The following is a 27,870-nucleotide window of genomic DNA, read 5'->3' on the forward strand; positions in this document are numbered from 1 at the left end:
GCGGGACCCCAAAGATCACAATGAATCAAATCTAAAACATATCGCGATCGTTTAGGATTTTCAAGAAATGGTAAACGATGCGCTTTAGATAATTGACAAGATGAACATAATCCGGGTTTAGGTAATAAAGAAGTAACATAAACATATCCAAGCTTATTTAAAATAGAAATAATATCAAACAAGACATGTCCTAATCGACTGTGCCATTTATCAAACGATGCTTGGAGATAAGAAGCGGTAAGAGCCGCTACAAGTGACTTGTGACCTTGAGAGAGCACGTAGAAACCATTTTCACAAGGGCCTCTAGCGAGGACTGCTGCTGTTTTTCGATCCTGAATATGAAAGAAACTATTAGAAAACAGGACCTCAACAGGTGAATCGTTAGTTAATCTACTTATAGAAAGCAGATTTTTTGTAAGATTAGGAACAACAAGTACGTTTTGCAAAGGTAAATTGTCATTGATTTTTGTTGTTCCGATTTGTGTGAAGGGTAACGATTGACCATTACCAAAGGTGACATAAGAGTTACCCGGGTCAGAAACAGGGTCCTCAAGGCCATTTGGGGTGCGAAGCATGTGGGCTGTAGCTCCGGAATCCACAGTCCAATCAGGGGTATTCTGGGCAATATTGCACTCTGCTTGAAAAGCCTATGCAAGATTTGCATCTAGAGGAATGGCTCGTTGCGCATAGCTTGCAAGATTGGGACAGGAACTTGCATAATGGCCTTCATTTCTGCAAAGTTGGCAGTGAGGTGGACATTTGGGGGCCGTCGAACGACCACGACCACCGGAGGAGGAACCCCGAAAATGGCCACGGTTTGCAGAATCACGGGTCGATTTGAAGTTGGTGAATTTTTGGGAGTGAGCCGAGAAGGCTGCCTGAGGCGGCTGGTTGTTGTTTAGAGTTTGGAGAAAAATCTCATGGTTCTCGGCATGGGCGAGAAGATCACGAAAAAGTGGGTATGGGCGCACGGTTCGTTGAGCAATGGAGAACATTTCAAAGGACGGACCAAGTCCACAGAGGAACTAATGTTGTTTGTCAGCATCGGTAACCGGATGACCTATGGCGGCAAGTTGGTCACACAATAATCGGAACTTCCGACCATAGTCAGAAACTGTTGAGTTCCCCTTTTGCATTTGACGAAGGGAATCTCGAAGAGTATGCATTCGTTCAAGGTAATGATGACTATAAGCATTTTCTAACGCTTGCCAAACTTGACGGGCTATAGTGTGACCTATGGTTTCAGTCATGGCTTCCTCCGTGAGGGAGGATTGCAAGAGAAGCAGGACCCGTTGGTCAGCCTCCTGCCATGTTGCGAAGGCAGGGTTGGGAGTCTGTTGGTTATTAGAGGTGATTGTGGATGGTGGAGCGATGGAAGTGCCATCAATATGATTTAGCAAGTTAAGGTAGGAGAGAAGAGGGTGGACTTGGTTTTTCCATAAGAGGTAGTTTGTAGATGAAAGCTTAATGGTGATGAGATGAAAAAGGGTATGAAGAGGAGTAGTTGAAAAATTAGTGATGGAGGGGCCAGCCATACTGTCAACAAAGAGAAAAGAGAAAATAGGAAAGTGAAGGCTAGGGTTGGATCTACTGGTATGATACCATGAAAGGCAGTCAAAAGTGATCTTTTCATTTACACAATTACAATATTATATACAAATGTGATGCATGAAATAAGGAGATAAGATCTCCTCGAATAACTCTAACTAATAACAAAGTTGACCACGTTATCTTTCTTTTTGAATTTCAAATTATGTTGAGTGCCATCCTTTTATAAGCTTTAGAGGAGAAGACACCCGTAAGGGCTTTGTGGGTCATCTCTACGACGCTCTTGTACGAGAAGGAATCCAAACATACAAGGATGACGTAACACTTGTTCGGGGTGAGACAATCGGTCCAGCCCTCTTCAAGGCTATCGAAGAATCACGCATTGCAGTTATTGTATTCTCTTAAAACTATGCGGATTCATCTTGGTGCTTGGACGAGCTTGCACATATTGTAGAGTGCATGGAATACAAAGGGCAAATCGTTATGCCCGTATTCTATGATGTCGATCCATCGGATGTGAGAAAACAAAACGGGAAATATGGAGAAGCATTTATCAAACATGAATGTGAGAATAAACATAGGGTTGACTCATGGAGAGAAGCTCTGGTAAAGGCAGGCAACCTTGCTGGATGGGTTGCTAAGGACTTTGCAAACGGGTAATTTTTTCTCATTTATCTAATTAAAAGAAACCTTTTATACTTAGTATGTCTGCTATCTATAACTCGATTACACATGTAATTAGAAGTGCCAATATCAAACTGATTTGCGTATTAATGGATCGGTTTGAGAATTTGAGTTACGATTTTCCAGTTAACCAAATTTCAAATACAAAAGGCTAGGTAAAAGTAAAAAAAAAAAGACGGCGTTAGGGTTTTTTAATACAAGAGGATGAGTTTGAAACTCGTCGGTGGTGGCTTTTCTTATTGAATGAGTTAGACATAAGTGGTCATTGGGCAAACATATGATTATTCTTTATATAATATGTATGTCCTTATGTATCTATTATGCAGGCATGAAACAATATGCATTAAGGACGTTGTTGCTACAATTTCCAGTAGGCTGCCTCCCCTACATACAAATATTAATGAAAATCTAATTGGAATAGAGACTCGCTTGCAAGATTTAAATCAGAGTTAGATATTGGGTCAGGTGGTGTGCGCATGGTTGGAATATGGGGGGTTGGGGGCGGCGGTAAGACTACTCTCGCATCTGCTGCTTATATGGACCTCTCTCACCAATTTGAAACTTGTTGTCTTCTTGAGAATATTCGTGAGGAATCAAGTAAGAATGGTTTGACTAAGTTGCAAGAAAAGTTTCTATCCCTAGTTACAAAAACAACTGAGGTGATACGGAGTGAGACGTTAATAAGCATGATAAAAAGAAAGTTATGTGACAAAAGAGTTTTAGTTGTTCTAGATGATGTTAATGATCCTAAGCAACTAGAAGAGTTAGCAGGATCACATGATTGGTTCGGTGAGGGGAGCCGTATAATAATCACTACCAGAGATAAGCATTTGCTAAACATCAATGAAGCCACAATCTATGAAGTGAGTTTGTTATCAGATGATGAGGCTATCAAGCTCTTTAGTAGATATGCATTTCACAAAGATGAACCTGTAGAAGATTACAATAAGCTCTCAAAAGAAGTAGTGTATTATGCAAATAGGCTCCCATTAGCACTTAAAATTTTAGGTTCTTTTCTATATGACAAAGACATAGATTAGTGGAAGTGTGCCTTGGTTAAGTTAAAAAGCATCCCAGATGCTGACGTGATGGAAAGACTCAAAATAAGTTATGATGGGCTTAAACAAGATGAGAAAGAGTTATTCTTAGATATTGCATGTTGTTTTAGGTTGTCTACGGTTGATGAGGCAATGATGGTGCTTGATGCTAGCAATTTATATTCTCGTGTAGGGGTAAAGGTGTTGGAACAAAAGTCTCTCATCAAAGTTTCAAATGAAATGATTGATATGCATGACTTGGTAGTAGAAATGGCCCACTACATTGTTAAAGGGGAACATCCTCATAATCCTGAAAAACATAGTAGAATTTGGGAGGAGAAAAATATTGTTCAGTTATGTGATATGGGGGCGGTTGCATCATTGATGGTAAAACTAACTTTGCAAAAATTTATTTTATACATGTGTATCTAATGGCATTTTTCTTTAGTGTTACTAACACAATGTGTTTCCCTTCATTAATTAAATTAATACAGGAAACTGAAGTATTAGCTTTGCGAGGTTATTCTGAGGAGTTTGTCACTTGGCTTTACTTACAAAGGGAAAAGATGAGTTTCTGGTTTCCTAGGCCAGGTTATAACAATGCTCAGCATCTTTCTAATGTTATTTCAAACATGAAGAAACTTCGGTGGATTGATTGGAAAGAGTATCCGGCATCTTCATTCCCATCAAATTTTCAGCCAAGAAGGCTTGGTTGTCTAATGTTGGAACGGAGCCAGCTACAACAACTCTGGAATGGGTATAAGGTACGTAATTCTATTTTCTAACAAAAATCACAACCCGGTGCCTGTTACACGTGTACTGAACCAGTTGGTTAAACGCATTACCTGCATTCAATCATCAGTTACGCATACTCCAGTGTTGGTTACACGCGTACAGGCATGCCCCAGTTATGCGCGTACAGACACTAGTTATACATGTGTGTACCAGCACCTCTTTCGTGACTAATGTTGAGTTGTGCGCGCACCAGAACTAGTTACGCGTGTATTGTTGACGGATTGTGCGCGTACTAGAACCGGTTACGTGTCCGATGCCATGTTACGCATGTATATTGCCCAGAGTTTTGCACGTACCAACATTGTTTGTGCCCCCGATGTCGTGTTGCAGGCCGCCACCAGGATATGAGAGGCCCAGCACCGGTCACGTGACCGATGTTGGGTTGCAGTTGTACCAGCATCGTGTTACGCACGTAGCATGACCGGTTACAAAACCGATGTCGCGTTACACGCATACCGGAGCCTGGTTGTGCGTTCCATATAAACCAAAATGACCCGTTTCACTAGAAGGGGTTGGCTCAGTCAACCTACCAAGACCCGTTCAATGAGAAACAATCACCCATATTTACCTAAATCATTTTAAAAATGACCCAAGCAACCCGATTTTATGATGATGGGTCAAGATTGCTATGTGCATATAAAAGGCTTCCGGAGCCAAATGATCCATGTGCATAAAAAAGTTCTATGATATTAATAAGGGAAAATTCTTAATATAGCCATTTTGACCGAGCTTTTCTAATTCTAGCCCAGGACCAAAACTAATTCCCAAAATAGCCATACTATTCCGTCGGATCCGTCGGAAACCATTCCTGGTCCGACGGAATTTTTAGCCTATCCTGACGCGCCACGTAACATGCTTTTTCATCGGAACCAACGTTTTGAGGTTTGGCCGACTAATTAGTCGGATGAACCGTCGGAGGAAAAGACGGTCGGATATGCTTCTGTCGGATCCGACTGTTTAATTTGTCCGACGAACCCTAGATTTTTCAAATCAGGGATTTTGATTTTGATTTTGATTTTGATTTCTAGAGTGAAATTGAACACTATGGTTGTGTTCTCCTCGTAAAACTAAACGATTTACACTACTGATTTTGTGAAGAAATAAGAAAGATAGAGATGGAGGTTGGTTATGGCGTTTTAGGGTTTGAGAGTTAGAATATATCAGTCAGATCCACTAAAATTCAGTTGGATCCAACGGAATTTCGGATCCATTAAAACGTTGACATGTAGCGTGATTTTAAAGGTCCAAAAATTCCGGGGGACAGCGTTACAATTTAGTCAGATCCGATGGAAACAATTGGCTATTTTGGGGATTTTTTTAAACTTAGGCTATTTTTGGAATAAATTGATCAAATATGACTATTTTGGAAATTTTCCCTATTAATAAATACACCTGACCTATTTGACTTTTATGTAGTTTTCTTACAACAGCGTCTATCAAGTTTAAAAATTCTTGATCTCCGGTGTTCATGATGCTTATGGAGGAGGGGCCTTCTTTTTCAGTGTCGGTTACACGTGTTCAATCATCAATTACACGCATTCAATCATCAATTACGCGTACTCCGATGTCGATTATATGTCTGATTCTAGGTTATGCGCGTACTGACACCGGTTATGCGTCCGATGCATCGTTATGTGCATACCGGCACCGTTTGCGCATATAAGTCCGAGTTACGCAAATACGATCGTACCGACACATGTTACATGTTCGATGTCGGGTTGCGCATGTGCCGGCACCGATTACGCGCTCCATATCGCATTACACACATACCGACACTGAGTTACGCGCGTACTGCCACCACTTAGGCGACTGATGCTGGGGTATGCACGTACCAGCATCTTGTTACACGTGTACCAGCACCGATTACAGGTCCCATGGCACGTTATGCATGTATTGTTTCCATATTAGGACCGATTACACGTCCGATGACATGCTACTCGCTTACTAGCACAGAGTTACGAGCATATCGGCAAAGAGTTTTGCTCATACCAGCACCGTGTGAGCGTCCGATGCCAGGTTATGGGTGCAGCAGCACATGGATGCGCGGTCTATGTCAGATTGCGCTCGTACCAGCATTGTGTGACACACGTAGTGGGACCGGTTACGCGTCCAATGTCGAGTTATGCGCATACTGGTGCGTGCTGTGCAATCCATATAATCCCATTCTGACCCGTTTTATGAGAAATGACACCAACCGATAATGAACCACTTGGAAAATGATACCAACTTACTTTGACCCGTTTAATTAGAAATATGGGTTCAATCAATCTGCTGTTACCCGTTCTATAAAAACAATCACCCATATCTCTACCTAAATCATTTTAAAAATGACTCATAGCAACCTAATATTAGAATGATGGGTCAAGATTGCGAGGCCTATTCATGACTAATAATAAACTTTCGACTTTCTTTTGTTAAATATCCTTTTGGAGAAGATTATGATTTTCCACCCTCGGTGGGAGACCTTTGCCACCTGATTCTTAAATTGTGCGTTTTAAACCACTGATGTTTTTCGGCAGGCTCAGTATGACCCCTACCGTTGGTTGACCTGTGTAATTAGTGGTTAAATGACCACTATACCCTTCATTTTCATCTTCATCATCAACTTTCAACATCCACTAAAAACACTAACCTAAACCCATAAAATCTTCAGCTAAGTTTAAATCGATAAGTTCAGATCGAAGGTTCAAATAAAAAGCTAAATTAAATTCATACAATTAAATACAACAATAAGTATAATCTTATACACAAAACACCTAAATTACATCATATCTAGAACCGCATATCAAACATCATAAGAGAGAAAATTTAATATGTTCTTCCTTCCCATAATCACACACAACCTATAATAATTAAGCTTCATCTCTCTAACCTTCAATTGTTGACTTTCCCTTTTCTTCAGCCGCCGGCCGTCACCAACAGTCTCCAACCAGCGTCATGTTTGGTGTCCGATTATGGCTGGAAAGAAGAAAAGTAGAGTTCCAAACCACCAGGTCCGATTTATGTAATATGAAATCTAGGGTTTGTTTAATTAAGTATGGTATTCAAAACGGGTGACGGCGCAGCTTGTTTCCCGTTACCGGCCTCTCTATTATAATTGGATCCTTTTTTTTCTTAGTGACAACACTTGTTAACCCAAATATATATATATATATATAAGGGGTGGGTTATTGTACAATAATCAGTTATCGTACATTAGGTGCGCGAGCTTTATAAACGTCGATTTAATTTTTACGTGGTGGCATAATCGTAAATAACCTAAATCTAATTCTACAATCTAATTCAACAATTGATTCATCAGACGTCCATCCATATCAATATAATTCAATTGTCGATCCATAACAAACTAATCTACAAATTGACATCAAACTAAATTGAGTTATCTAAACCTAAAAAATGTTCGTTACCTGCGAATAAACTTCAACACAATGGGTCAATTTTTTTTGCAATTAAACAAATGATTGTTGTTTGTTCTTCAATTTTTCGCCTAATCATACAAATTTGAGGTTTCAATTTTACAGTTGCAACTTATTTTGGATGTTAAACAAAACTGAAGACACTATACATTTAAACGTTCTGACAAAAAACGAACACCTTTAAACATTCAAGTTTAGAAGTTCTGTACCAAAACTTTAGAAGTTCTAACAAAAAGGTTTAAAAGTTCTAACAAAAACATCAATCGATTATGGAATTGCATAAATAACACGCTCGATCGAGCTTTGAGGGTTCAAAATATTATGTTTAAACGTTCTGAAACAAAACTGAAGACTTATAAACGTTCTGGCCAAAAAAGAACATCTTTAAACGTTCTAATACGTTCACAGATGTTTTGGGTGTTAAAAAAATGAACATCTTTAAACATTCTAACACGTTCTAAGAAGTTCAGGCTGTTTAAAAAAAGTTTAGAAGTTCTGATAAAGTTTAGAAGTTCTAAGAAGTTCTGGGTGTTCAAAAAGGTTTAGAAGTTCTGATAAAGTTTAGAAGTTCTGGGTGTTCAGAACTTCTAAAACTAACAAAAAAAATTAAACACCTGTAAACATGAAATTGAATACTGAAATCACTTCATATAATCTCATAATCATCAAATAATCGTTAATCGACCGTTAATTTGATCATTGATTCGATCATATGAACAAAATATGGAACGTTTGCAACTGGGTTTCTGCAAAACTCTAAATTGATCAATTGAAACTTCAAATTGATGATTAATTAGACCAATTTCAAAGTTTAATTGATCAATTAGTGCAACAATTTCAATTTCAATTGGTCAATTTTATCAGCTGACTTGTGAAAAAGGCGTGACGAGGAAGATGGTGTTCACGACGGTACCTCGACGGTCGCGACGGTGGATGAAATCATTGGACAGTGAAGGTGAAGGTGAAGGTGAAGGTGAAGGTGAAGGTGAAGGTGTACGGAATCGATGGAGCAGTGGATCAGAGTTGATGGGAGCAGAGGATTAGAGCAGTGGAGCACTGGACGGTCGCGTGTTTTTTGAAATCAATGGTGCAGAAACTCTCGTACCTATTGTATGATAAGGGATTATTGTATTGGATCCTTTATCTATATATATATATATATAGATAAATGATAGAATACGAAAATCCTTTATCGTACATTACGTACGCGAGGCTATGGAACGTTCGATTACAATTAGCGATCTAGGGTTCTTTGATCAGAATAGCAAGCAACAACAATGGCGAGCAGGTCTTCGTTCATCACTGCTCCGATTGATTCTGTCCACCTTCACCATGACCGTTCAACAATCCGTCACTATCCAACGAGTCTGTCTACCGTCCACCATCCAACGATTCCGTCCACCGTATACCATCTTCCTCCTTCACGACTTGTCCACAGGTTAGTTTATCAAATTGATCAATTGAAATTGAAATTGATGAACTAATTGATCAATTAAACTTTGAAATTGATCCAATTAATCATCAATTTGAAGTTTCGGTTATCGATTTTGAGTTTGGGTTCTGGGTTTTAACATTGAACGTATAAACTTTTTGTACTGAACTTTTAAAGTTTAATTGATTTTGTTCTGAACATTTTAACAGAACGTATAATACGTTTAAACCAGAACGTATAAACAGAATGTATAAACTTAATGTTAATACGTTCAATGTCAAAACCCAGAACTCAAAACTTAAAATTGATCGACTAAAGCTACAAATTGATGATTAATTGGATCAATTTCAAGGTTAATCGATCAATTAGGCTTATCAACAATTTCAATTTCAATTTCAATTGGAAATTGCTCAACTGACCTGTGACCAACGATCGATGGTGGTGACGGACGATGACGGTGCTCACGATAGTAGACGATGGTCGCGACAGTAGACTTTTACGGGTATGCGTTAAGTTTTTTTAGGTTAGTTACCATTATGCCCCTAAGCAGTTTTAATTTCAATTAGAATTGGTGGTGCAGGATGTCGCGTATGTAATGTACGATAAGCGATTATTGTACGTTAACACACCCCTATATATATATATATATATATATATACATGGTATTCAAAACCCACACAATAAGAAACCTAAATACGACCCCAATCCAAAGAGGCAGAATCAAAATCACAACTTCCGGCAACACATTCAATACATACAGAGCCTAATTCCAATTCAGCTGGGTTTCAAAACCCTCTTTTTAAATTAAAACAAGAATTAGGGTTTATGAACGTTGAAGATAAGAATATAAATAAAGATGATAAAAATTTAATATTTGGGTGTGGAGATTGAGAGGATGAAGTAGGAGACGGAGACAGAGGGGGTGGCCGGTGGCTGGATTTGAGTGATGAAATTCAGGGTTTGTTTAACATGAAGAAGATGGTTTGAAGTCCCATGATGATGATGGGATTTAGGTTATAAGATTTGTGATTGTTATTGTTATGGAGATGATGATTATGAGTGTTGGGATAACGGGATGATGATGATCGTAACCGTGGAATGAATGATGGGGAAAGGGATATCATTATTATTTATTCAATTACTAATTGCCCTTAAACTAAACGGTCAATTAACGGCAGTGGCTCATATCAGCAAACTGAAAACGACATGAGTTCAATACGAGCAATTTAAGAATCAGGAGGCAAGGGTCTCCCACCAATATTACACATTACACAGGGCAAATCATAATTTTCTCTATCTTTTTGCGAGTTGTGACATTTACTACGCAAAAGCTATTAAAAATTGTTAGTTAATTTACTATTACAAAGAGCTCCCGAAGCCAAACGATCCATGTGCAGTAAAGTATGTGAATCGGCATGAAAAAGTTCTATCATATTAATACGTACACCAACCTATTTGACATTTACGTATTTTTCTTACAACAGAGTCTTCCAAGTTTAAAGATTCTTGATCTCCTTTATTCAAGGAACCTAAATAGGACACCAGATTTTAATGGCATTCCATGTCTTGAAAGATTAAATTTAGAAAAATGTTCACAACTAAAAGAGATTCATCCATCGATTGGCTGTCATGAAAGACTTGTTTGGGTGAATATGAGAGAATGTTACAAACTTGAAACGTTTCCGTCCATCATAAAGATGAAAAGGTTGGAGACTCTTGTGCTCTCTAAATGCTATCGACTTAAAAAAGTTTCCAGAAATACAAACGAACATGGATAGCTTGATAAACCTTCATTTGGATGGAACTATCATAGAATTAGTTCCACCTTCAGTTGGACAGTTTTGTACCAACCTTGTTTCTTTTGATTTAAGAGGATGTTACAAATTAAAAAGGATAGAAGGAAACTTCCGTCACTTAAAATGTTTGAAATATCTTATAATCTATGAATGCATTCAACTTGAGAAATTGGCTGGGGATTTTTTTTTCAATGAATGTTGTTTAGAAGAGCTTCCTCAATTTCCACGGTTTTCAAGAGAGTTGGATCTATGTTGGTGCGAATTGGGAGATGGAGGCATCCCATCTGATATGAGTGGGTTTGTTAACCTACAAGTACTAGACCTAAGCGGTAAAAAGTTTTCAAAATTACATTCGAGCCTCTCCCAAATCCCATGTCTCAAGTTCCTCGACTTGTCATTATGTTGGAGCCTTGAAGAATTGCCTGATCTCCCATCAAGCATAGAAATTCTGGTAGCTGAATGGTGTGAGTCACTTCAAAGGGTAGGAGATTTATCAAATTGCAAATGGTTATGGAATGTCTCCCTTACGAGAGTCAATCAGAATAAGTTGATTGGTGGTGAGAGAGTAATACATTCTATTCTTCAGGTACAACTCTTATCTTGTTCTTGAATTTCAAGACTTTATAGATTATAGTTTGTATTAATAATGATTGTGTTCCTCATAATTTAAATGTACATGGCAGAGAAATGCAGCTGAAGATCGCTTTATAAGTATAGTGCCTCCAAGTGTATACCTTCTACATTCTTATAAAGGGTTAATGACGATGACATTGCAACTTCCACACAATTGGTATAATGACTTTAGTGGATTTTTATTATCTGCGGATACTTGCGATGCATATGGGTGTAGTATATATATTAAGAAAGATATGTCGTCCACAAATTCCCAACCTGATCATTGGAAGGAGTTAAATAAAAATCCAGAATCTTATAATGAATGTGGAGTGGTGGGTTATGTACCCTTTGCTTCGTTGACGCACACCTCATGGTGGAATCCTACATACACTCTTATTACATTTCAGTTTTATGGCTTGGTTAATCCAAAAGTAGGACTTGTTCCTAGAAAAAGTAAATCAAGGGAAACACCAATACACTACTCAGAGTGTTGGGAAGAGACTAGAAGTATAACAACATTTCAGATCACAGATAAGCCAAAGTCCTCTGAAATTATGATTTTATGGACACATAAAAATTTTCGATAATAGATTTATTGAGTAGGACAGTTATGCATTCTCGAATCAAAGGTGTGTATTTCCTGTCCAACCAAGTGTTTGATGATCAAATGCCTCAATGAAAAACAATATATCAAAGTTTTAACTTATCTTTTTTGCCAGATTATGTAGAGTGTGCCATCGTAAATCCATTTCAAAGCATGGTTTAATCCTTCCAAACAGTTTCAGAGCATCATCATCTCCATCAGGTCATTTGTTTGGTCGTAATTTGCTTGCATCAAATGCTCATGCTGTTGCATTTTACTTAATATTTACTGCTTAAGAAGCATTTGATTGAGCACGTTATATATGGGACCTTGCAGCATGTGTACGTGACCTTATTTATATAATTACAAATTTAGGATGAGTTGGCATTAAATGTTAGTACATTAAGCTTCTTTTTACGTACTTCATTTTATCTAATTTTCTTATTTTTTTCCCTTTTTTTTTGTTTTACACTTTTGGCACCAACACTTTTCATAGTTTACAAATATGTCACAAAGTACTTTTGTTTGTTTTAACCCTCAACATTTTTCCACTTTCAACTTTGCTCTCCTATATCTTTCATCTTTTACAATTTTTTTTGTTTAACATTTCGGTCAAAATTTAACAAGTTAACACGCTGTAACGTGTGTGTGTGGTTCATCTCTCATGTCCATTTTTCCCGTTTAACGGTCCCGTCGCAACGCGTAGATGTTAGGTTGACTTGGTTAATTTTTTTTTCTATATGTTACGCTTCGGTCTAATTTTTATGTGTTAAAACGACACAACGAATGTGTGTGCTTCAATTCAACATTTTTTACGTCTACTTTTTGTTCGGTTTCATAATGGTTAATGAAAGTTACTAGCCGCTGGTGAGGGAAAGGTAACCTAAGGCAGTGGTGGTGATGATGGTAACTTCATACTTTCGAGTTGAGTGGATTTGCAAATACACAATTTTACACACCCCACCGCAACACGGGGTGATAATACTAGTTGTAGTACAATTTTATATATGCTAACAAAAGGCAGAATAGTTCAGATTGTGTTGTCTATATGAATCATGAACCCATTACTATTATTGTTTATTGCTTCAGTTCTATGCCCACAAAAGGTAGAATACTTAATTGTCAAATTGATCACTAATCAAACCACTTGTAGTAAAATTCAAAACAATACAAAGCCCATTTTTTGTTCATATTCTTTGTTGGATGTTCCACGTACATGCAATACTATCTTACGTGTAAGCTGCAAAGGTTCGTTAACTGAATAACTTGTCAGTTATGTGAGTTTAAGCTGAAACTTTTTCATTTTTAATATGGTTTAAGCAACATCCCGTTGTCCTTCTCTAGTTTTTCTTTCTTACGGGTAATTGATGAAAAATATAAACTTTAACTATTAAGTGAAATACATTCAACAAATTGATCATATATTGTTAATACAATTACAATTAATATTAAAATTACAGGAATTAGATAACTAAGATCACATAAATATGTTACAAATAAGTAAAAACTTCCTTTTACATTACATTTGTGATTGTATTAGTAGTTATACATTGTTTATCAAAAATCAAAATATTTAGTCCATGTCTGTTTGTAACCCCTAATAAGGTAACATATAGATCTGCTTATAACTCTTGATATAGTCACGTATAGATGTCCGTGTGAAAAAAATGTTCTCCAAATACATACCAACTCTAGATAAATGATAGTATATCCATGAAATTATTAAAAAAAATATTCATACACGTAAAATATTATAGATTTTAATAAATTAATATGATGTCATATGAGAACTTCTACTCATGTTTATCCAAAAAAACATGATTATCCCAAAAAATCATATACCTACACTTTGATGTTATAATCATCTTTAGAATATTTAGAATTTGAAATTGATTTATCATGATAAATTTGTTGTCATTAATTTCTGCGTATAACAAATTTTTAATTGATTTTATATTTTACAATTAAAATTTATATAATCAAGCAACATAAAAACCGAAAATTAATCTATAAAAAATGATTTTTTTTCATTTAATATGAATGTAATTGCCAAAAAAATGACAAATACATACTAACCTTATAACCATGTTCAAATAATAGTGATTATTCTAAGTTAGAAGAATTTTAGAAAATTTAAGTTGCATAAAATGAAGATAGTGATTCTTATATATAATAGTTGAAAGTATGACTGCCACTTTTACCCGTAACCTGAAACCCAACCCAAGAAAACCCGTACCCGAACCCAAACTAACCCGACCCGAGAAGCTCGAACACAAGAAAATACTAATCCGAACCTGAACCGAAGTAATACGGGTTGGTTCTTGGGTCAGAATTCTAGGTTTCAGGTCAACAAAAATAAACTTTTAGTTTTAAAATCATATATATTTGTAGGTATTAAAAGCTAAGCTTTAGTCGTTGTCGTTATCAGGATTTAGTCAAAATCGATTGTTCTCATTCCACATATAATGAATCGATTGTTTATTTTTTTATTACTTTGAATATAAACCATAATAAACACTTTAATTATGTACTAACCAACATGTAACACTAACATAACCTCAATTCATTGTATTTGTATAAAAATAAAATTAATAACTTAATATAATATAGGAATTATGTAAATAACTGATGAAAATGATATTCTAGGTTTCAATATCCTAAATGATTTTTGGGAAACGAAAATAATGGAATGGGACTGAAACAATTTATTTGGTTTAAAATATTAAATGCTTTTAATTAAGTAATTTATCTTATAAAGCATATTAAATAAAAATATTTGCATGTATATAAAAAGTATAAATCAAGTCATAAAACATATGTTTCTGAAGCATTTTGGTCTGAGTTATGAAAGAAAATATTGAAAACTAAATATTGATCTTCTTATTGCTAAAACCCTTCTTATTGCTAAAACCCTATATACTACACAAAAAAGTCATATAAATAAATGATAATTCATAAAGTTAATCGTTATACATATAGATTATAATTATACTATTCAACTTCAATGATTTAACGCTAATCACCAAGTTATATATATATATATATATATAATAGGTATTCTCCATGTTTGTAATATTTATACAAAATGTATGTAGAAATTAAGAAAATACACATTTCATGAGTTCAACTGCATATGAGAAAATTTAAATTCAAATTTGAAACCAATCTTATATAAAAAATTATGCACTGCTGTTTGAATCCCTGTTTAAAAACAATTTGTAGTTTACCACACAAATAAAAATTCTTCGACAATAATGCACCTTTATTTTTTTTTTAATTTGCAAACACTTGTGATTTTCAAATTTTATTCCAACATGTCTACAACTTCAATTTTGATATTTTCTTATTTCACCATTAATTATAATGAATGAATCAGTTAGTATTTACATTTTATAAACATAAACTTGAATTCATATATTGAAACAACTTAAAAGATAATGACCATATATGACAATTAGTAGAAAAAAAAGGTGAGAAAGACTATAAGCTTGACAAGTGGTAAAAGTTGTAGTCTTTTATTAGAATAGATAGATAGATAAAATAAATAATGACTTGTCGGTGTCACAAATTTTTGCTATGAATTTGACTTAGCCTTAAGTGAATTTATTTCTAGCCATTAATAAAGGTTGTTTGTTGGTGTGATGGTTAGGTGTATATTAAGTCTTAGTTTCTATCTATACATGCAACGCACGTTCGGCTAATGCTAGCTGGGGGATAATAGATTTTTTTTTTTCTATTTATTCTCAATACATTGATTGACCCAAGCTTATTGGTTATTTGGTTCTAAAGATTCATATGTTTTATTTTTCATTTTCTTTATATATATTATTTTTTAGCATATTAATAATTGTCCATATCTACCTCTACCGAATTCGCTTTGGTGCATCGCCGTAACGCACGAGCTAAGTGAATTCTCTTGGTATACCACCTATCACAGCGCATAAGTTTTTTTTACCGTCAAGACCGACTGAACTCATATTAGTTCGCCGTAATGCAGATTTATTTTGTGCTATTGTTTTGATGGTTTTTTTTAGAGGTGGCAATGTGAGTGGGTTGGGTTGGATTTGGGTGATGTGTCAGGATGGGTATGGGGTCAAGATGGGTAAAGCTAACCCATCTTGACCCAAGTTAAGGTTGACATACAAAGGGTTTTAAAAACCCCTCAAAAAAATATTCAAAAAAACTATTAAAAGAATAATAACTCCAAATATAAATAAAAAATGCAAAATGTAAAATAACTAAAATTTTTCTCCCGTGATCCTCGTTCATTAAAAAAAAACTCGCTTTGTACTGGTTCAGGTTTGAGTTTTTTGGGTTTTTTTTTCGGTTCGGTTTTGTTTTTTTTTTCATTTCGGTCGGTTTCGGTATTTGCTCGGTTTCAATGATTTCAGTTTCGATTTCTCAGTTTTGTTTTAGTCAGTTTTTTGGTTTCATTTCGTTTTTTTTGTTTCGTTTCGATTCATTTTGTTTTGTTTTAGTCGATTACGTTTCAGTTTTTTTGTTTCGTTTTCGCAAGCTTTTTGATTGCATTTCGCTTTTCTTTGTTTCGTTTTGGTCAGTTTTTCGGTGTCATATTGGTTTTTTTTGTATCGTTTTGGTTGTTTTTCTATTTCGGTTTCGTTTCGTTTCAGTTTTTTTGTTTCGTTTTAGTCGGTTCGGTGTTTTTGATTCGTTTTGATCCGGTTTTTAAATTGCATTTAGTTTTTTTTTTATATTTCCTTTTGGTTAGTTTTTCAGTTTCAATTCAGTTTTTTTGTTTCGTTTCGGCCGTTTTTATATTTCAGTTCAGTTTCGTTTTGGCCGGTTCAGTGTTTTGGTTTTGGTCAGCTTTTCAGTTGAATTTCGCTTTTTTTTTTGTTTCATTTTGGTCGTTTTTCTATTCAGGTTCATTTTCATTTTGGTTTTTTTTGTTTCGTTTTGATCGTTTTTCTATTTCAGTTCAGTTTCGTTTCGATTTTTTTGTTTCGTTTTGGTTGTTTTTTTGTTTCGGTTCAGTTTCGTTTCGGTTTTTTTTGTTTTTTTTTTTGGTCGGTTCGATTTTTTGTTTTGTTTTGGTCAACTTTTCATTTGCATTCGTTTTTTTTTTGTTTCGTTTTGGTCAACTTTTCGGTTTCATATCGGTTTTTTTTGTTTCGTTTTGTTCGTTTTTCTATTTCGATTCAGTATTGTTTCGGTTCAGTCGATTCGGTGTTTCTGTTTAGATTTGGTTAGATTTTCGGTTGCATTTCACTTTTTTGGTTTCGTTTTGGTCAGTTTTTCGGTTTCATTCCGGTTTTTTGTGTTTCGTTTTGGTCGTTTTCTATTTCAGTTCAGTTTCGTTTTTGTTTATTTGTTTCGTTTTAGTCGTTTCGGGGTTTTTGTTTCGTTTTGATCGTTTTTTGGGTTTCGGATGAATTTTGTTTCGCGCGTGATAGTTTGGGTATTTTCACTACAAAAAAAATGCCATTTAGTGGCACATGTTTTTAATGGCATTTAGGTTTTGTGCCACTAATTTAGGTTTTTAATGGCACTTTGTTTGCTTACAACACAATTTTAGTGGCACTTAGTATTAGTGCCACTAATTTATGATTTTAGTGGCACTTCACATATGCCACTAAAAACATAGTGTCACACGTTTTTAATGGCATTTAGGTTTTGTGCCACTAATTTAGGTTTTTAATGACACTTTGCGTATGCCATTTTTTCTAATAACACATTTTTAGTGGTACTTAGTTTTAGTGTCACTAGTGTATGATTATAGTGGCACTTTGCGTATGCCACTAAAAATATAGTGTCACGTGTTTTTAATGGCATTTAGATTTTATGCCACTAATTTAGGTTTTTAATGACACTTTGCGTATGCTATATTTGTTTATACCACATTTTTAGTGACACTTATTATTAGTGCCACTAATTTATGATTTTAGTGGCACTTTGCGTATGCCACTAAAATATATTGTCACACGTTTTTAATGACATGTCACTACAAATAAAAGTCCATTCCGTGGCACTAAAAGCTACAGCTTACGAGAGCCTAAGCTTGTTTTGAGCTCTATTTTTAAAGCTCGAGCTTGACTAGGGGTAGACGTCTAGGCTTGAGCTCGACTCTTCTAACTTACAAGTGCCCACTTGTTTAACTTAAGGGAGCTTTAGCTCGAGGTTGGCTTGTTTAACTTAAAAGAGTTCAAGATCGAGCTTGACTCATTTCAAGCTTAAGCTGGGCATGGGAGTAGGTTTTTTTTGGCTCTAGGTGGAGGCGTTTAATTTTAAAAGTTAATAAACATTCAAATAAGCATCGGGCCACCATATGTTACTGTTGCATTCTACTACAATTAGGGGGTGTGTTGCAGACGGCGACCTCAATTCTCCCAAATTCGAGCCCTTTGGTGAAACTGACTCCGATTTGCTGCACTAACAAGTCACCAAATTCATCTGAGATCGAAATCAATGAAGCGGAAGGAGCGAGATAAGAGTATATGTATTGATTTGTGGCTTCAATCATCAAATTTCACTCACCTATTGTTTCAATTCCCGCTAATTAAGTTCTACTTTCATCACCATGTGAACAAATTAGGTTAAATCGTCAGCAAAAACGTTCGCAATTGAGACAGACGGCGAGCAGCTGTCGTACTTTCACGTTTGTGATCACAATAATATTTAAACAGTGCTGCTGTTCTACAGTCAAGTGTTAAGTTGCGATATAGGTAATCCTTCACAATTTATGCTTCTTTAGATCAGTAGCGTAATTGACTGTTGTACACTAATTAGATTAAAGCGAAGGGATTGTCCATTGGTTTGGAGATGCACATGAAGTGCTCGATGAAATGCTTCAACTAACTTTTTGAGTTGTAGGTTACTGGCATCTTCCATGATTTCACGTATTCTCTAATTTGGATGTAATTATTTACTAATTTCTCTATTTATAAATGTATTTTGTTGCATAGAATAATGGCTAAGATGTTAAGTGTCGTTTATCTGCAGCGAGGAGTATATTTTTAAGCCTGGCCTTCATGTGGACGCTCAATTCATTAGGATGATGATATCCAATGCTATGGTAGAACATCTTACATTATGTTTATTTTCAAAGGCTAAATATATTTGATTTTCTAACAACACAGCTGAAGTGAACACACGGAAAAAAAATTAAGAATATGGCCACCTGTATGTAACAGATATTTTGGTTTATGGATGTTAGGATTTGAGAGTTTTAACTTGCACATGATTTTACTTCACCAGCAACAAATTTAACAAGTATAATTGATCTAACAGTAGATATGTTTAAACATATTATAATTGTTTACAACTTACTTCCATAATTAGCTAGTCACTCTTTGTTTATCAAGTTAAGTTTACATTAAATTGTTTATAAAATGCAATAACATGTGCTTCAACTTTATATAGAAGAATAGGAATAATTTAATTTTTGTTGTAAGACGTACAAGTTTACACTATATGTAGTCCTTCACAAATAAGGTTTTAGTGTTTCAATTCAAGACTTGAATATGCTCATCGTGATTAGTTTATTGTTCTTGAAAGTGTTATGTTTGTTGTTTATGTTTAATTTGAGTTCAAATACAATTCTCAGATTGTGCATTTTGTTTTAGGTTCTTGAAAACGTCATTAGGGCATACTTTAACATTTCAAATGATTCATATTGTTTTATGTTCTGATATTTCAGTCGTTACTCTTTTGAAAAAGAATTATGTCTTAGACTGCATGTTTATTTCGTTTACTTTAAATAATCTTTTAAGAGGGCATCATTTAGGGATGAGATCGGGACCGTACCCGTACCTATACCCGTACCTGTACCCGAAAGTACCCGTACCTAAAATCAGTAAATCTTGGTACCCATACCCGTACCCGAATTATATGGTACGGGTATGGGTACGAGTACAGGTACTTTTGGTACGGTACTCGCTTTGGTACCTCTTTGTTCTTTTTTTTTTTAAATCTTCACTAAACTAGGTATCGGTAGCGGTACGATACCGACAATCAATTATCTATAATACCAAAATCGTAATACCGCAACCAAAACATAATACCAAAACTAAAAATGAAACAAATCAGCCATAATATAAAAATACATTCCCTTTTCCTTTTCTTAGTTTATTGTTTCCTCAATTTCTATAGAAAACCAAGACAGAAAGTTAATACATGTTATTTAATTATATACATAATTACACATACATGAAATAAAAATATACGAATACACAATATATGAATGTACACATAAATTGAGAATGAACTTATTCAACTAATATATATTTTGTTTTGAAAATCCCTCTTGAAAGTTAAGTCATAAGTGTTGGAAACCTAATAAAAGCCCTTACATATTCTAAACGGGTACCAGTATCGTTATACCCGTACATGTACCCGTACCTATACCCGAAAGTACCCGTACCTATAATCAGTAAATTTGCGTACCCATACCCGTACCCAATAGACATGCGCAGGTACAGGTACGGGTACAAGTACGGGTACTGAACAGGTACGGGCACGGGTATTTAGGAAAAAAAGCTCATCCCTAGCATCATTGACTAGGTTAATTAGCTTCTTTGCCTAACTTATCATTCATGTCTTAATAGGTTGAATCTTAACAACTAGAGGTACATGAAATGATAAAAAAAAACAGAGTTAAGATACAGTTGGTGAACAAAAGGATTTAACTTTTTTTTATCTATATGCTTAAGGAAGTGTGTTGGACTGCATTCACAGACCGTGCAATATTCTTCTGATGAGATAGATAAGTTGGATGCTTTGTCATGCCTTTTGGAGTATTTGGAAAGGTATTATCAAAAGACATAAATAAGGTATGGTAACATTTTCAAAAAGTTTTCCTAAGTGTCAAATGAGTTATTTTAATTTCAAATTGATGGCAATTTCTTCATAATTGATTTCTTTAAGAAGTGGCAAAGAAAATTGTTTGCTTTGGTGAACATGCACAGGAGACATTTCAAAGCTTAAGGTGATACAAGAAACTGTTATGCGAATGAAAGCTCCCCGTAGAATGGTATTTATTAAGTTAAAATTTAATATTGATTGCAAATGAACTTCCAAGAGAATTAAGGTTAGGAGGAAAATGAAAAGTTCAAGACTACCATGGCCTCGAGGTCCTGGAGAGGATACACGGAACCGAGTTTTGCTACGTTATCGGCATTACTTTGAAATAGTACCATGGTGAGTTTATTCATGTTGTGTTAGTAATTCATTGTTGACCCATTTGGGATACGACATTCGGAGGTATTGTGTTTCTTGACAGGTGTTATAGTACTAGCATATGGAGGATTGTGTTGTATTCAACTATTGATGTGTTTCTTGACAGGTATTATGTTTGCAGTCCATCAGGTTAGTTTTAAATCAATGGAGACCTCACTTACCAAAATCAAGGTTACTTTATAATGATAAAACAAAAAAAAAGTATTTTCTGATATCATATGTTAATCTCTACTGGAAGCTATGGAACGGGGGCAATGTGGGAAATTATGGGATATTTCAATGCAAGATTATTTTTGACAGTTTTTGGGAATACCAAAAAAAGCCTTTAGCGATACGAAAAAAGCTCATTTTGATTTCTATTTCTAATACTCGAGCTTGACTCATTTCGATCTCTATTTCTAATAGCATAGCTATAGCATATTTATAGTTATGTTTATGGGCAGACCAAAAAAAAGTGCCACTAATTGTCCAAAGATTTGTAGTGGCAAACCAAAAGAAAGTGCCACTAAAAGTTAAAGTTTGTAGTGGCGTACCAAAATAAGTGCCACTATCCAAGGTATTGTAATGGCAAACGAAAAAAAGTGTCACTAAAAGTCGAAAGGTTTGTAGTGGCAGACGAAAAAGAGTGCCACTAAAGTCCAAAATATATTAGTGGCAGACCGAAAAATGTGCCACGAAAGTCAAAAAGTTTGTAGTGGCAGACAAATAAAGTGCCACTAAAAGGCTTTAGTGGTAGCGCTTCTAATGACACCTTTTTTGTGTAACACTCATTCCAATAGGGTTCTTTAGTGACATCTTTTTGGTTTCTTGTGACACTCTTTGTGTGCCATTAAATGGCTTTTTATTTGTAGTGTTTGAATTAGATAAATTTTGGATAAGTTGGATATTTTGTTTTGACCCATTTTAACTTATAAATAAAACTCACTTGTATATCCATCCTGACCCACTTGAAGAATTTTTATGATCCATCCTAACCCATTTTACTTTTAAAGTTTATCCATCTTGACCCAAAACAATCTATTTGGGTTGGGTTTGCCACCCTTAGTTTTTTCCGTTGATTATGTGGTTTTTTTTCACATTAGGTTTTTTTTCCTTTTTTTTATTTTAAATATGTTACTTTGTTTTATTTGTGGTGTAGACAAAATTATTTTGTTGTTTTACTTTTGGTACCGTAAATCGATACTAATCAAATTTGCGTTCGCCCACACAATGCGCAATTATTGTTGTATTAATTTGTTGTATTTAGCAATCAATAAAATGTCCTTTTGATTTATTTTCAGTGTCGTAAACCATCAACGATCAAATTTACCTCAACTAGCAACAACTCCACTAAGGTTGATATGTTATACGGCTGCCAATAACATCTGCTCGACGCATCACGCCATCTATGACACCTAGTATAGATAAATATTGAAGTTCTATGCTGCAAAATCTTTTAAGATGCATTACTTTTGAATATTTAAATATTATAATTGGTTAGAAAAATATATTGGTGTTTGTGGTTTGGTTGTCATTTGTAATATCCTAACTTTATATTTGAGTTTTGAAGCGCATGTTCTATTCGTGTTGCTTCTTGTTTTAACATTGCATGAAATTTTATTCTCCTGTTTATTAAATTATTCTTTTATGTCATACGTTTTTTGAGCTTATTAACATACGTTTACGATGATTAAATGTCAGTAATGTCGATACCGGACAAATTTGTGTACGTTCACTCCCACGACACATGATTTTTGTTTTTCTACCAGATTTATGTCAACTCGCCTCTAAACCATCCAGATTTTACCAATGTCTAAGTTTTAGCGACCGAATAAACGTCAATTTAAATATAATACATATTTTAGTATCGTAATCTATACGAGAGTCGTCAACTGTTCTAATCGTTTACTAACTTATTTTGTAGTTTTAGTGTCGGTAGCAGATCAACCTAACCGATACCAACTATATTCGTGTCGCTTCGGTCATAAGTTGTATGTATGTAGTGTTTATGGGTTGCTTTCTTTGATCTGGGTTGATGCTGTAACGAACTTAACCGATACTGACTCGTCGCCTAAACGCGGTGATATATTACATAGTCAGATATAATTATGCAAGAGTTTATCGTAATATTAAAAATAATAATAATATAACGATTTATAATATTATATGTTATAAAAATATATCGTATGAGACTTTAACCCATTCTTGTTAGCTAACCTTTTATTAATTTACTAGGTTAGAACCCGTGTGATACACGAGTTATTGAAAGAAAAAAATAAAACAAATATGTGAATTATCTTAATGCTTGCATCTAAATTTAATGTATAAAATGTTAAACAAGGATAATTATATTTGAACAGGTATTATAAGTTATAATTGCTGATACGATTTAAATAAAACAAAACATTAAGAGTTAAATATATAATAATGAATACAAAGTATAATATATAGAGAATAATTAACTTATCATTTGAATTAAGAATGGACATTTGTATATAGTTCGACCATAATCAAGAAAATATTAAGTAACAAATTATTAGAATTAAAAAAAACTGTTTAATCGAAAGACGAAAGACAGACAAAAAGATTGTGTTAATTCATTAAATTGACAGGAATATGTTTTTTTGAGCTTCTATTAATTCATAAAATTGACAGGAATTAAATATAACAAAATAAATGTATGCAAATTGTTTGAAAGATATTATCACTCTAGTATTTGTGAACACAAATGTCAACCTTTAGGTGAAAACTTACAATATTTTCTTGAACAATGACTTTCTTATGTGTTAGGTTATCACACTCTTCAAATTATTTAGAGAGTACGGTTGTCCTTATTGTCTCACTGTCAATAATAATAATAATAATAATAATAATAATAATAAAATTTACCCCTATTATTATTATTAAAGTTGTAATAATATTTAAAATGAATCATATTAAAAAATGTGTCATATTCCAATTATATGGTAGGTTTAGAGATTTTGTATTGCTTTTAAATGGGATTTAAATTTGAAATGGATTTGGAGATAAGAGTGAATTTTGGGTTGTTAAATCCGAAAAATGATGTCCTACAATGAAAAATTAAAGGCAACAAAATTTGGTTTTACACCTGTAAAATTAGATCACTTGTTTTTTGTTGGACCAAAGCCTCCGAGCCCTTTTTATTGGAAAGCCCAAAGCGTTTAAGTTTTACCTTGTGGACAACACAGATACTCTTGCATTAGTATCTCTACTCTTAGTAAGACTAATATTATATATTATTATTAAGATTGTGTATGTCATTCAATAAGCTAATAGTCAGCGTATTACGTACCTAATTAAGTACGTTTATTTTATACCAATGTAATGTAAAGTTAGAGAAATATGGACCATAAAACAGGTCACTTTACCCAATTTCTGCAACCACAACTTTCAAGAAAATAAAAGAAACTCTCTCACCAAACTCTTTCTTTCTTTCTTTCTTTTGTTTTTCAAACTAAGATCCGAGTGTTGTTATGTAACATCCCGAAATTTCAAATAATGATATTAATTTATATTGAGTTGTTATGACGGAAAGGTTTACTTGAGTTAGTAAATAAATAAAATAATAAAGAGGGAAATATAAATAGGATAATTAGATGGAATTAATCTTGGACTAGAAAGGAATGATGGGTCTTAGGTCCATGGGCTTAAGAGAGTATAAATACCCCCTTAAACCCTAAATTTTTCCATCTTCATCCATCTTATCCATAATATTCCCTACACCTTAAAACACACACCTAAGCCTACATCTTACGGTCGTGACCAAGAGGGTGATTCAAGATCTAAAACCGAGCATAGATCTTGATAAACCTTAACCATACAAGCAACATACGAGTTAGATTTATATATTGGAACTAGCCGCGACCTAGCAAACGATTAAAGGTATGTTCTTAATCTTAAAGCTTACGTTTTTTATGAACGGTTAGCCATGAAACTTGAACATAGAGTAGATCGGGTCTAGATAAAACATAAAGGTGACAACTTGATGATTAAAATGGACGTGATGGACTCATGGTTAGATACGGTTCATGAAGGAAACCCTAGATCTAGCTTAAAGCACGTTTTTATGGTTAAAGATTCAAGCTTTGCGACCAAAACGAGTTAGACCTTGAAGCCGTGGGGTTAATGGGTGTTAAACGGTTAGGAATGGTGGTGAAAGGTGGTTAAAAGAGCAATTTTGGACCGTTAGCCGTTATAGAATGGATTTAAAGATAGGAGTCTGAGCTGAATGAAAGCATCAGACTAGGGTTCTCGGTCAACGCGAGAACTCGGTCAATACGAATTCTCGGTCAGCGAGAGTTCTCGTTCAAGGAGAATTCTCGGTGACCAGGATTCTCGGTGATTCCGTTCTCGGTTAACCATGGATCTCGGTCCAAGGGTTCTCGGTAGCGAGTCCTCGGCCACCTATTCCTGTTTGGTTTGGGCCTGGTCCTAGTTGGGCCTAGATGCCTTGCTGGACTGTTGGGCCTGACATAACCAAGTCCACAAGGGTGTTAAGCCCATAACCCATCTAAGTAAACAAGCCCAACTTAGGAAAGTGTCGGTTAATTAAAATACCAACTCAAATGATTATACGGTTAATTAACAAATATATATATATATATATATATATATATATATATATATATATATAACAGTTAGCTGTGCACAATTAAAGAAGGGGATAACGATTAACGGTGAACGCAACAGGATTCATGTAAGTTTCTAGACCGACTTCCTTGTTATGTTTTCGAGGTTGTGTGCATACTCGATGTGATTTGTTAATACACTTACCTTAAGTGGTAAGTGTATGTCTTATATGATTTATGTATGAATGAATTCTTGATGATGCGTGAACGATCTTCGTATATTGCATGCATCGTCAAGGGATAGTCTAAAGATATGATTGATATATATATATATATATGATATATAATGATATATAAATGATGTATGTATGTATGGAAGTTATAATTATGAATGTGAAGAAAGGAATGGAGGGTATGGTTAGAAAGGGAACGGACCCTAATAATATCCGCGAATGTAGGGAACAGACCCTAATAATATCCGCGAATGTAGGGAACATACCCTAATAATATTTGCAAATGTTTTAGGACGAAGTATATATATATGTGTATGTATAAAAGGAAAGAAGGAAAGTATTATAGTATGAACGTACGATGAAAGGTAAAGAACTATGTATGTATACGTACCTTCGGGTGGGTATATAAGAGAGCGTATGGATGTATTGTATGTTACTTAATTAACTAGAACTCACTCAGCGTAGCTGACTTTTAGTATGCACGCAGGTGAGTAGGATGAGGCAGCTCTCTTGAGGGGAACACGTGGCATTGAATAAGAGGTCGACATCGGAGGACTCGAGGCGTCTATCAGTTTATGTTTAATGTTTTGATTATTTTGAAAGGCAAGATGTTGTTTTAAGACAAGTTATGGATCGTTATGTAGTATTTTATTACAGGTTTTATATTCCGCGAATGTTTTTATTAACTCTGATGATTAGAACTATGTTAATGAGTAAATCCAACATCCAAATGTGAGGCACCGGTAATGGGGCCTTACAAGTTGGAATCAGAGCAAAGTTCGAGAGATTTAAGCATCATACATGCTTAGACTCGAGCAGAGAATGGGATTTAAGTAAGAAAAGAAAGAAGATGCCAATTCAGGAATGCCATGTGTCACTCAAGCAAGCTTAGTAAAGGTAAAGGTATGGTTAAGTAACGAATGTTATTATTAGCTTAATTGCTAAAGGAAGAATATGTGCAAGCTAGGGTTAGGATTAATTGATTGTTTGATTGATTAACTGTTTAAAAGTAGAACCTAGCACAAATAGACTCATAAAGGGAAGTGTATAGGACACGGAAAGTAACGTGATCAGCTAATCACAGCTGGCCACTGTTATTACCTGTTAGCCTTACTATCCTTGTACTAAATGGTTCCTTGAGTGATGACGTTTGTGTTTTCCTTTTTAGAATACGATGGCTGAATCTAGGGCAGTTGCTGGAGCAGGAGGCCGCACGAGGCCTCTTCGTGTCCGACAACCTTCAGTTGAAACAGCTTCCAACACCGGAGGTGAAGGAAGCGCAACTGGAAGAAATCCGAATAACAACGAAGGGGTTCAACTAGATCCTGCAATTCAAGCAGCTATTGTTCAAGCTGTAGAAGCTGTTGTGAAGAACATCACTCCTGGAGGGTCTGCTGGAAGCCATGAAAGGACTGCCAAAGGGGCAGGTGGTGATGGTAGGAGAGATGAGGAAGGAGAGAGGGAGGGCTCGAGTGGGGTTAGTCGATGAAAGTCGATGACAGGAAAAGAGGCCGAGGTGGGTGCAACTATAAGTCCTTCAAAGGATGCGACCCGCCGAAGCTGACTGGTTTGGAAGACGCAATCGCTACTCTCCAATGGATAACCACTATGGACAAGGTTATCCGCATTAGCGAGTGCCGTCCCGACCAAGCTGTCGGTTATGCCACCCAATAATTTGGTGAGGAGGCGATGTATTGGTGGGAATCAATTGAGCAGAGGAAGAGTCAAGAGGAAATCAAGGCTATGAGGTGGGCGGATCTGAAAGAACTGGTTTTGAAGAAATTCTGTGCTGACGCCGAGGTTGAGAGGGTGGAGATGAAGTTCCTGAACTTGAAAGCTGGGACGATGACACATCGTGAATATACCACAGAGTTCAACCGAATGCCTAGGTTGGTACCCGATATGGTTAACACTGAGGCTAAGAGAATCAAGTTCTATGTGAGGGGATTGCCACAGAAAGTCCGCATA

General features: G+C 35.2%; 1 pseudogene across 1 annotated transcript; it reads left to right on the forward strand.

The window, feature by feature from the left end:
* The first annotated feature begins 719 nt into the window (after nucleotides 1-719).
* Nucleotides 720-27,391, forward strand: LOC143583171 (TMV resistance protein N-like; annotated as a pseudogene). Its single transcript, XR_013144112.1, has 7 exons — nucleotides 720-860; nucleotides 1,762-2,204; nucleotides 2,559-3,691; nucleotides 3,856-4,033; nucleotides 10,397-11,294; nucleotides 27,071-27,170; nucleotides 27,243-27,391. The product of XR_013144112.1 is annotated as a TMV resistance protein N-like (transcript).
* Nucleotides 27,392-27,870: the final 479 nt, after the last annotated feature.

Source organism: Bidens hawaiensis, unplaced genomic scaffold (genome assembly GCF_021521415.1).
Source record: "Bidens hawaiensis isolate Kalapana, Puna unplaced genomic scaffold, B.hawaiensis_p1.1 tig00032160_1, whole genome shotgun sequence".
NCBI classification, from domain to species: domain Eukaryota; kingdom Viridiplantae; phylum Streptophyta; class Magnoliopsida; order Asterales; family Asteraceae; genus Bidens; species Bidens hawaiensis.